At 35.8% G+C, this 11,515-nt stretch overlaps 1 protein-coding gene across 13 annotated transcripts in view; it reads left to right on the top strand.

Annotated features, from left to right (window-relative positions):
• The window catches only part of ENOX1 (ecto-NOX disulfide-thiol exchanger 1), a 545,438-nt gene that overhangs the window by 277,392 nt on the left and 256,531 nt on the right, over window positions 1-11,515 (top strand). Inside the window, exon 1 of one of the 13 annotated variants that reach the window (XM_039251546.1) lies at window positions 20-71. The exons of the other annotated variants lie outside the window; for them this stretch is intronic. The gene's annotated coding sequence lies outside the window, so the exon portion shown is untranslated. Of the gene's footprint in view, window positions 1-19; window positions 72-11,515 lie in introns of those variants that run through there. 13 annotated transcript variants of the gene reach the window in all.

Below are 11,515 nucleotides of genomic sequence, written 5' to 3'. Positions count from 1 at the left end.
TCCCTCGTCTATAAGCAAGATCCCACCTGAGCTGTCTGAGAATCTATTTGTCTTCAAACCTTCATACCTAGGTATCCACTTTCCTTTTTAAACCTAATAGAGATTTTGCTTTCTTAGAAATCTTGTTGTCATGAAGGCCAAGGTAATCCCCAAGCTCCTAGCATGACAGTGCATTCCTTCTTCCGTGGAGGCAGAGAATTTACTGGTCAGAGCCCCTCCTGTGTCATCACAGTTTCAGTTATCAAGTCATCCTTTTTCTCTTCAGGAGAAATGAACCCATTTTGTTGAATTTTTTCTATCAAATTGTATTATCTGAAAATTTGCGTATCCTCACAGTTCTTTTGTGAGTCTCTAAAGATCTCTACACTCCACTTAAGTTTAAGAGTCCAGACTGATTGAAGGAGCATTAAAAATCATCTATCAGTGTTTCTTAGTGGAGCCATTATTGACATTTCAAGGTGGGGGGGGGCAGTTCTTTATGATGCAAGATTGTCCCACGGGTTCTAGAACGGTTAATAGCCCTGGTTTCCAGGAACTCCCTCAGCATCCAGTCATTGTGATAACCACATTCAGAGCTACTTCACATTTGCCTGAAGACGACCAGGACAGCCCAGACTACGAACTCCTCAGCTGGAATTGAGGATGCTAAAACTGGCAGAATTGAGTGAAGGGTGGGGCTGTGGCCAGAAACCCAGTTTTTACACTGGGTGCCATTCTCTTCCCGCTCCATCATACTTCTACTCTGTGCTTACATTTATTTCTCAGCTGTCCAGAAACACACTACCATGCATTTATGAATTCTCTTTTGGAAGACCAGAATTTCTGGTTTGGTGTAGAAAGGAGATCACTATTGTTTGATATAGGAACATGGATATGGGAAAGGTAGTATCCAAACTCAGTGCAGGAAAATAGCAAAGAGAGGACAGCTATGAGGATTTAGGGGAAAGACAGGACCTGGAACCCAGAGGAAATAGTAGGGTTGATGTTTACAAAGGTATTAGCTCAGTCACTGGGAGAGAAAGGAGTAAAAGAGAAGATGGAAAAAAGGTAAATAATGAATATTTCTTCACTGCCTTTTCACCATGAGCCCTAGTTTCAAATCCCTGCTCTATGTCATGGGCTTCCTCAGAAATTCGAGAATCAGTTTTAGGGGAGCTTAAAGGGCTCTTGATTGCAGCTGAAACTCTCTCTCTTCAAGCTAAAATCCCTTGCCTCCCCCACCCGCCACCAGCTTTTCTCTCTTCTCCTTCACTTGCTTATTGGTGGCCCCTACTTCATTCTTCAAGCAGAGAATGAGGAAATGACTTGATGACTTTGATCCTTCTGGATCCTTCCAAGGTCCCAAGGAAAGTTGTAAATTGAAAGAATATTAAAACCAATAGAGCTTTGGAAAACTTCTCCCACAGAAGGTTTGCTAAGGCTCTGATTTCTTGAGACGTTTACCAAAATACAGATACCTTTCCAAAGAAAAGCAAATTCTCATTCACTCCTATTTTTCTTTTTCTTTTTTAAATATTTTTATTTATTTCTAGGAGAGAGAGAGAGAGACAGCGTGAGCAGGGGAGGGTCAGAGAGAGAGGGAGACACAGACTCTGAAATAGGCTCCAGGCTCTGAGCTGGCAGTCAGCACAGAGCCCGACGCGGGGCTCGAACCCACGAACCGCGAGATCATGACCTAAGCGAAAGTCAGACGCTTAACCGACTAAGCCACCCAGGCGCCCCCTATTTTTCTTTTTTGATTTAATGTTAAGAAATCACTGAATTTACAAAGGTTACTTATTAACAAAATGAGAAGAATTCACGACCTAAAGATACAATGCCAAGTAGGAGTATCTGGATTGTTAGAATAGATTATACTTAGTTCTACAAAATACATGTGGTAAGTACAGAGATGAAAAAAGGACTGGACTAAAGACCTCTTTGCTTTCTAGTAAACTGAGGAATCCTACATGATAAGATTTGTCATTTATAAAAAGGCTTACATGTATGAAGAGACAAATAATATCTATGGCTTCCCTTATATTATTTAGTTATTTAAAGCTTTATGACTGAGTTGCTGAGCCAGGTTTTTTAAACACAGTGATTTTCCTGTTCTGTCTTCTTTTGTGCACAAGACACCAAGTTATATTTGACTTCTCAGCTTCTCATTTCCTGAAATGCACTACTAGCTCTATAAACATGGAAGAATAAATATTAGCTTTATGAGACCATGTTCCTCTAGTAGCTGAAAAATTGCATATAATAAAAAATACAAGGATGTAATATTGAAAATTATAGGTCAATATGCCCTCTTATTGTGGGTATATATCTAATCCTCCTGTGTGGAGACTACTTTTTTCAAGAAAATGTGTACTGCGTAATACCACTCGTGTCTGTGATATATTTTCAGCCCTCATATTTAACAATATATCTTGTGACTCCTGCCTCGCTAGTGAAACATTTCAGGCTTATTTACCATGATGATTATAACAAAAACAAAAACAAAAACAAAAACAAAAACAAAAAAAACCAAAAAACCTCTCTGGCTCTTTGCTATTAATTCTAAGAATTGCAAATGATCCAAAGTTAATAAAATGTAAGTTTCCGTCCTGCTAGAGTACCTCAGTACCCATGAGCTCCTTGGAATTACATTAGAAAATGCTTAATGGCAGTTTCGAAAAATTTAAAAAAAGGAAGTCTCTGTGAGGGGTAAAAAACAAAAACAAAAGTCAACTGTGGTCTTGAACAGCTAATCAATACTTTAAATGTGCAAAGCATTATTCCAAAATCCAGTCTCTAATTATACATTTTTAGGAGTAATGAGAATGTGGCATCCATTAACCATCCCTTAAACCTCACATTCATACCCCATAAGGAAGAAAAGAGTGACTTACATGGATAGCGTATGATTGAAACACTCTTTTAAAGCAGAGGATTCAATATAATTATGTTCAGATAATTCACTTCCATCTGGAAATTATCATCCATTTGCCAAAAGTGCCACTGACTTATCATATCAAGGACAGTCTTTTCTTCTACATTAGCTCTCCATTGTTCCTCTTGCTAAAGATGGAAAATAATCAGCCTTGTATATTCTAGGCTCAAAAGTAAGAAAATTGGACTTACTGGAATAGCTCATTCTAATAGCCTAAGTTTCTACAACATCTTTCTTTTAAGCCACAAAATTTTTAAACTGTATTTTTTATTCTGAAGTAGTTTAAGTCTGTAGAAAATAAAAAAGCCTATGTATCCACCCCCATATTTTAATATATTGATAGGCTCATATTTACTTTGGATTTCTTTTTTTAAAGCAAAAAAAAAATCACCATCCTTCCTATTCATCCATCCCCAGAGGAAATATTAACTATAATAAGATTTCGGTATATTATTCCATTTATAGTATGTCATATTATATTATATATACTGTTTACGGAAGTATAGATATATATCCATAACTAATATAAATCTGTATATATATATATATATATATATATATAATTTTTTTTAAGTTTACCTAGGTGAGAGCATAGTGAATTTATACCTTTGCAAATTGTTTTTCTTCAACATTATTTTTTTATTTTTTTAATATTTATTTTGAGAGAGAGAGAGAGTATGTGTGTGTCTGTGTCTGTGTCTGTGGGGGGGGGGGGGAAGGGGCAGCGAAAGGGGGAGGAGAGAATCCCAATCAGGCTCTGCACTATCAATGAAGAGCTGGACTTGGGGCTTGAACTCACGGACCATGAGATCATGACCTGAGCCAAAACCAAGAATGGAATGCTTAACCAACTCAGCCACCCAAGCACCCTTCAACATTATTATTATTTTTTAATTATCTATTAATATAGGGACATCTGGCTCATTCTTAGTAGTTAATTATTGTGTAGTTTCCCCAATAAAGTACATCTCCCTTCTCAGAACAGAACATTTACCAGTCTTCTTTTTTTTCTGGGCAACCATCTTCTTGCATCCATTTTATCATTCATGGTAGGCATATCGGTTTGCTACGCGGTGCTGCTGCATCCTGCCTTCCAGAGAAGAGACACCAGGAAGTATTTGTTCTTTAAATTATGCTACAAAACCTTTTCTTCTTTCTTGTCAGCAAACTTTTCTGTTTTGTTTTGTTGTTACTGTTAGATGTGCCCTCATCATTCCTTCCTGATTTTTCCGATGGGTAGTTTTCAGTGTGGCTTCACCAGTTCCATCTTCCTCAATTAAATGTGTCCAAACAGTGAGAAAAGACAAAAGATATAGAGCAAAGACAGAGAATGCAAGACGGAAAAAGGGATTACTTCCCACGCTTAGACTCTGAGGTTCAGCTGGTGTTCATGAGAGAGAGATTTTAAAGTATATTTGCGCAGTTTTTGCACTCCACCATTTCTGAGGTCAGCTAGTTTTGGAGGACTTTTCTTTTCCATTGGACCAAGCAAACATTTTCTTTTGTCTCTTGGTTTCATAGCAGCATTAAAAAAATGTGTGTGATTTTTAAAAAGTTAGATATGCTGTTAACAGTTTTAAGATGTAAAGTTAAAATGTTTGTTTAGTGTCTGGTTCCTTCGAGAAAGGAGCACTATCAAAAATCCTCAAAAGAATATATACTTGTACCTTTTAAAAGTAGATTTTAGGGTTATTTTGTGAGTATTTTACCTAGTGCAGGCTAAATAAATCTTTGTTGAATGGTTGAATGAATAAACAAGGTAATAAATATTTGTAGAGGTTACAGTAATAAATATTTGTAGAGGTTATGTGGTCATTTGACTTGGAGGTATTTTAGCCTTCCTAGTAATAATCCTTCATCTACTAGAACACTTAACTTCAGCATATTTCGACCTCCTGTGATTGAAAACTGAGGTCTAAAAACAAATGAAAGTTCAGAGTTAACAGAGAGCATCAATTTTTGAGAGTTATTAGAATTAAAGTCTCTGTTTTAGGTTCCCAGATTGTTTAGGGCTATAAAACAAGTGTCTACTCCCTTAAAAATTTAAAAACTGTACATATAAGAGTTTATACTCTTCTCATATTCTGTTCTGTTTTGTTATTCTAAGAGATTAAAGCTTTGTTTGTTTTTTGGTCAATCATATTTTTGTATATGACTTTGGGCTGACCCAGTTGACACCACTAAAAAAAATGCAACTTTGAAAAATTCAAGAGTAAAAGCAATTATTTCTAGACTTGACAAAGCCTTTCCTGGGTTCAATTCTCACTCTTTTTAATTATTTATCCCCTTCAAGATGCTGGAAATTATTATACTGTAAATTATCTTACCACTTCCCAAATGTAATTTTCTATATAAAAAGATTAATAAGTATTGAGAATTTTCTTTGGTCTCCCTTGCAACCAATGCCCTGGTCTTTTGTGAAAGTCAAGTCTGTGGGGTTTTTTTCCCCTTTGATCTTTATTTTTTGTAGTATTTGATGGAGTTCTGCTAAGCTAAGATTTGGGCCAAGTTTAGTTTTCAGCAGACTTTTGTAACTGAATATAAGTCTTCAGAAAATAGAGTTTCTGTCAGAAATTCTTGCTCACATTACTTACAGCTACTCTGCTAGGCATCATCATAACACTTGGACATTCCTGTATATCTGAAATCAGCAGGGAAATGCTTTCAATCTTAACTCACATACATTTTTAAGTAGAACTTGTTCTGATAGTACAGATATTCCCAACATGAGCTCATTAATGCTATTTTCTAACATTAAATTATGCTTTTTATCAGTACCCATTTTAATGATAGATCTGCAGATGGCCTCAGGTTCTCATTGGGCATATTTGTCAGTAAGTGTGGTGGAATTCCAATAAATCGTACATCCTTTTATTTTGGCAGATTTTACTTTAGAAAGTAAAATGTCTGCTCTGTCCATCTGTGTGCCTCTAAGTTGTAACTGAGATACGACTGAAATTGTCACCAGATCTGTAGCCTTCCATGCCTTCCTCTGCAGGCTCATTCTCTCAGGAGTGGGACAGCTCTGCTCTGATACAAGCCACAATGATGGAGCTGCAGAAGAAAATGAGGAAATGCATCCAGGGCCTACTGTCATCCCTTTATATTTATTTTCCTTTTCTTTTAAATTAGAGTCCATAGAATTTAAAGAAGAAAGAAAGAAAGGAAAGAAATAGCAAGGTCATCAGTGGCTTGGCAGAAAGACAGTTGGTCATGATGTTGGACTGCAAGTTTTTTAAATATAGATTGAGAAAGTATTAATTTTTGAAATGGAATGGAAAACAGTAAAAAACTGTCAGGGTTTTGGTTCAGATGAGAGGATCATCAAGTTCATTTTGAGTAAATTGAAACCTAAATTTGGATTACTCAGTAAACAACTATGCAAAATGTAAAGGGAAATAATGCATTACTCCCAAAAGTGTTGAGGACAAAATTTGGCTCACAAGTCTAGGCAGAAAACAAAACTAGTAAGTGTTAGAACCCAGAAAAAAGAGTTTCAAGTGTGCTCTTACCACCTGAGATATAGACATAATTAAGGACAAAGAATTTCAAGGATGCTTGTAAAAGAGACAAAATTAACGTGGGGAAAGCTCCCTAATCTGGGTGAACCGGAAAAGAATCACATAATGTTTAATCTCAAGGACAGTTATAGAAATGTATATAACCTGTTTCGTGAATCCCTAACTTCCCCCCAATAATTTTATTCCAAGATGATCCACTCCGGGAGGAATTAACAGGAGTTTGGCCCTTGACCATTCTAAGCAATTTGTATTAGTGTAGAAAACAGTAGGTTAACATAAAGTCAGTGGTAAACTTATTTGAATATAGGTCTCAATAGACTTCTTTGACAAATTTATTACTATTTAAATTGAATGAGTGTTTTAAAATTGCAGGTGTATTAGTGGTGAAACCCAGAAAAGTGATTTACAAGTGACTATTTTCGTTTACATGTAGCATTTTCTTTCCCCTTAACAGTAAGGCTTCACTCAAGGGAAGGAATAATAAGACATTAAAGTACAGGGCGCCTGACTCACACAGCTTGTGTCTCCAGTCAAGAAAGAGGTCATAGAGTATGGACATTGCAGCCCCCCAGCCCAGAGAGATAAGTGGGAGAAAAAGATAAGGGCTGGGAGAGGTGATTGCCTACCAGCTTTCTCTTCCCTTATTATCCCAGAATTTGGCATGCAGCCAGTGTTTCTTTAGTTTTATCTTTAGCTTCTATTGATAGCACAGGGTTTGTGTGTGTGCTCATGAGCACTGGAGGTAGGAGAGGGAGTTCCTTTTTAAATAGACACAAGGGAACGACATATTTTTATGAGAAAGACATTTTTCTAAGTTCTTTCCTGAAAATATGGACAACATTTGAATAAATACTATAGGCAAAAGTTTTCCAGATTAAAAAGTCTGAGACCATTTTTATTCAGTTGAAATGTTTCACACACACACAAAGGAATGCTATTTACTGAACAATGCCATCACTGTTAGAAATCTGTCCTAAATTTTCGCGGAGAAAGTGTAATCCCAAAATAAAGATGAGTTAAGGGAATGGAATGTACTTTTCCTTTAATTTAAAAGGATTTCTTTTGTTGTTTTAAAGTCCTGGGTAAAAATCGATTAATCACAGTTTCTTGGAATTATCATAAGTATATATATTTGACAACTCAAAAAACAGCAGTCATAAAATGAAACAACTTTCAGTATTCTAGAGGTCATTTTTCTTGTTAGATACATTACTAAATTGCAATTTAATAAAAGATATTACATAAGAAATTCCACTTGCATTTACAATATCCATTTATAAAATATTTATAAACACTATAGAAAATATTTATAAAAATATAATTTTACTTACATACTTCTCAGCAAAGTAAGATATAACCCACATACTCTCTGCTACCGTCTTTCCTGTCTGAGAATTTCTGTCATTTATGAAAATATGCAGTAGTTAATCTAGTGATTAAAAATGCTAAAATTGCACTTTTAAAGTGAAATGTTGAAAAAGGACTTGGCAGGTACAGACAGTACTATTCTCTTATTTTACTGCACCTAGGACTTTTTTTCCTAAGATTACCTAACCCAGCTTCATTTTTGTTAAGTCCTGGAAGGCAAGGCACAGACTTTGCCCAAAGTAGGCTGTGACTTAAATGTTTGCTGAATAAATCAATAAGAAAATTAATTAAAGGTGGCCTACGAGGGTGAATTTCCCAAAACCCCTGGACTTCAGTGGGCCAAATACCAGATGGGAAGGGTTCGAGAGACATAATGCTACATGTTCTCGTTTTACGCTTCCTCTCCAAGGACTCACTCTATTTATTGCCGTGGCATCTGGCAGGCTTTCTTTTCTGGGCCCAGCATGCTCCATGCCGTGTGTTAGCGTTTTCCTGGAATGAAAGTCAAGGAAATACCATTTCTAAAAATATGCTTTATGGGTTTTCAAAAATATAGTATTTCCTTTCTTCCAGCTCATTCACTTTGAGGTCCTAATAAATGACATTCATGCACAGGAAAATAATCACAGGGAATCTGATGGCATCTACGCAACAAGTCTACCAATTGCTTTCACAAAATGTGCAAACGTTGTCCTCCTGTTCTGTTTCTGAGACATTTTATTTTTGTGGGTTTATGGCCACAGACACTCCATGCTCTCTAAAAATAGTACCTAAAACATTTACTCAGTGCTTCTTTATACCAGGAACCATTTTTTACATATATCAAGTATAGTCCTTTAACAGTCCTGTATAGAAGGTACTATTTAGATTATTTATCATTTACATTTTATAAATAAGGAAATTTAGATTTAGACTATTTAAATACCTTGTCGAATTCGCATGGCTGGTATCTCACAAACTTGGGATTTCTTTCTTCTTTTGATTTTTTAATTCATTTATTATTGTGAAAGGCTCCATTTTTGAGGATTTTTTGGGCAACATTTTACTATGAAAATGTTTAACCATACAGAAAAGTTGAAAGAAATTTACAGTGAACATTCATATATCTACCACTATCACTGCATCCCTCTGTCCATCCATGAATCCCCCATCTTATTTTTGGACTTATTTTAAAGTAAGTTGTAGACATCACTATCATTCCCCACCCCCACCCCCTGCTCAATACTTTGGCTTATATAGCATTACTAGAATTCAAAGTTCATGTTTTATAATTCTTTTTTTAGGTAAAATGTGTATTTCCATAAAATGCATAGATCTTAAATTTACATTTCCATGAGTTCTGACAATGTTTACATTTGTGCTACTCAAATCTGTATCACCTCAGAAAATTCCCTCACAGCCCTTCCCAGCAAACCTCCAGCCCTCTTCAGCCACCCAGAGTAAATCACTTCTAGTTCTAGAACTTCATTTCAACAGAGTCATACACTACATACTCTTTTGTGTCAGGTTTCTTTCACACAGTATAATATTTTTGAGATTACTCTGTTCCTGAGTTTATCAGGAGCGCATTTCTATTTCCCACTGAGTGATGTTGTATTATATAAATATACCCCCGTTTATCAATTCTTTTATGGATGGACACCTGTGCTCTTTCCAGGTTTGGCTGTTATAAATGAAGGTATTATGAACATTCTTGAATGAGTCTTTTTGTAAACACAGGCTTTCATTTCTATTAGATCCATATCTAAGAGTGGAATTTTAAGTCATAGTAAGTACATATTCAGTTTTATAAGAAATGTCCAGGTCTTCGTCCAATGTACTTGTGCCATTTTACATCCCCACAAACAATAAATGATAATTTTGGTTGTTCCACATCCTCAGCAATATTTGGTATTGTCAGTCTTTTGAATTTTAACCACTCCGGTGAGTTTTTAGTGGTATTACCTTGTTATCTTATATGTGTTTTACATGATGACTCATATGTGGAAACCTTCTTTATATGCTTACTGGCCATTCATAGATATCTTTATAAAATGTTTATTATTTTCCCATGTCTATATTGGGTTGTTTGTATTTTTGAGAAATGTGCTTTGTAGTAATTTCTTAATGGCACTCTATACCTTGCCTATTCATTCTCTTAGTGATGTCTTTTGATGAGCAAAAGTTTTAATTTGGGAGGAGGGGTTGTAATATTAGTGCTTTTCTTTTATGAATGCTGTTCCTTGTATCCTAAAATAATTTTATCCCCAAGGCAAAAAAAAATTCTATGGCTTCTTTAAAGAACTTTATAGTTTTATATTTAGATTTATGATCTGTATTGAATTAACTCGTGTATAATGTGAGGTCAGGGTTGGGCTTATTATTTCCTGCATATGATATTAAATTCTTCTAGCCTTGTTTGTTGACATGACTTTCCTTTTGCTAATGGAATGAATGCCTTTGTGTTATTCTCAGAAATCAAGTGACCATGTAAGTGTGCATCTATTTCTGAGCTTTCTTTTCTCTTCCATTTACTTTGTTGCTCTTTATGCTAGTACCACACTATTATGGTAGCTTTATAGTAAGTTTTCAAGGCAGATGGTGTACGCTTTCCATCTCTTTCTTCTTTTACAATATTGGTTTCAATATCCTAGTTCTGAAATTTTACATACATTTTTAAAAAATTTTTAATGCCTTTATTTTATTTTGAGACACAGAGCCAGAGAGCGAGTGGAGGAGAGGAAGAGAGAGGGAGACATAGAATCTGAAGCAGGGTCCAGGCTCTGAGCTGTCAGCACAGAGCCCAATGCAGGTCTCAAACCCACGGACTGTGAGATCATGACCTGAACCAAAGTCGGATGCTTAACTGACTGAGCCACCCAGGCGCCCCAAATTTTACATACATTTTAGAATTGGCTTGCCAGTTTCTAAAAATAATCAGCTTAGTGGGGTTGTCATTGGGAATATGTTGAATCTAAGCATCAACTTGGGAAGAATTGAATATCATCAATAGTGAGCCTTCCAATCCATAAGCATACAGACATTCTTTCCCCATTTACATAGGTCTTCTTTAATATTTCTCAGCAATATTTTGTAGTTTTAGTGTCAAATTCTTCTATGCCTATTTCTTTCATATTATTAAAAATTTTATGTATTTTAATATTTTAGGTGAAATTTAATTTTTATCTCCTAAGTGCTTACTGTGAATATATAAAACTATAATTATAGTACTGTCCTGATACCAAAATCAAACAAATATAAGAAAACTACAGACTAATATTCTTTATCAAAATAAACATGAAAATCTTCAACATAGTACTAGCACATAAAATTTAAAAAACACAAACAGAGGATTATGCACCATGGCCAAGTGAGATTTATCTCAGGAATGCAAGGTTACTATAACATTCAAAAAGTAATCAATGTGGGAAACCATTTTAATGAAAAAAAAAAAGGGCAGGGGCGCCTGGGTGGCTTAGTCGGTTAAGCGTCCGACTTTCGCTTAGGTCATGTACTCGCGGTTCGTGGGTTCGAGCCCCGCGTGGGGCTCTGTGCTGACTGCCAGCTCGGAGCCTGGAGCCTGTTTCAGTCTGTGACTCCCTCTCTCTCTGACCCTCCCCTGCTCACGCTGTCTCTCTCTCTCTCCTAGAAATAAATAAAACATAAAAAATTTAAAAAAAAAAAAAGGGCAAAAATGATATGATCACTTCAGTGGACAGAGAGCATTTATACC

The sequence above is a fragment of the Hyaena hyaena genome, unplaced genomic scaffold (assembly GCF_003009895.1).
Source record: "Hyaena hyaena isolate Hyena2069 unplaced genomic scaffold, ASM300989v1 scaffold_394, whole genome shotgun sequence".
NCBI classification, from domain to species: Eukaryota; Metazoa; Chordata; class Mammalia; order Carnivora; family Hyaenidae; genus Hyaena; species Hyaena hyaena.
Note: the sequence above shows the minus strand (reverse complement) of the source record. Positions and strands in the feature narration are given on the sequence as shown.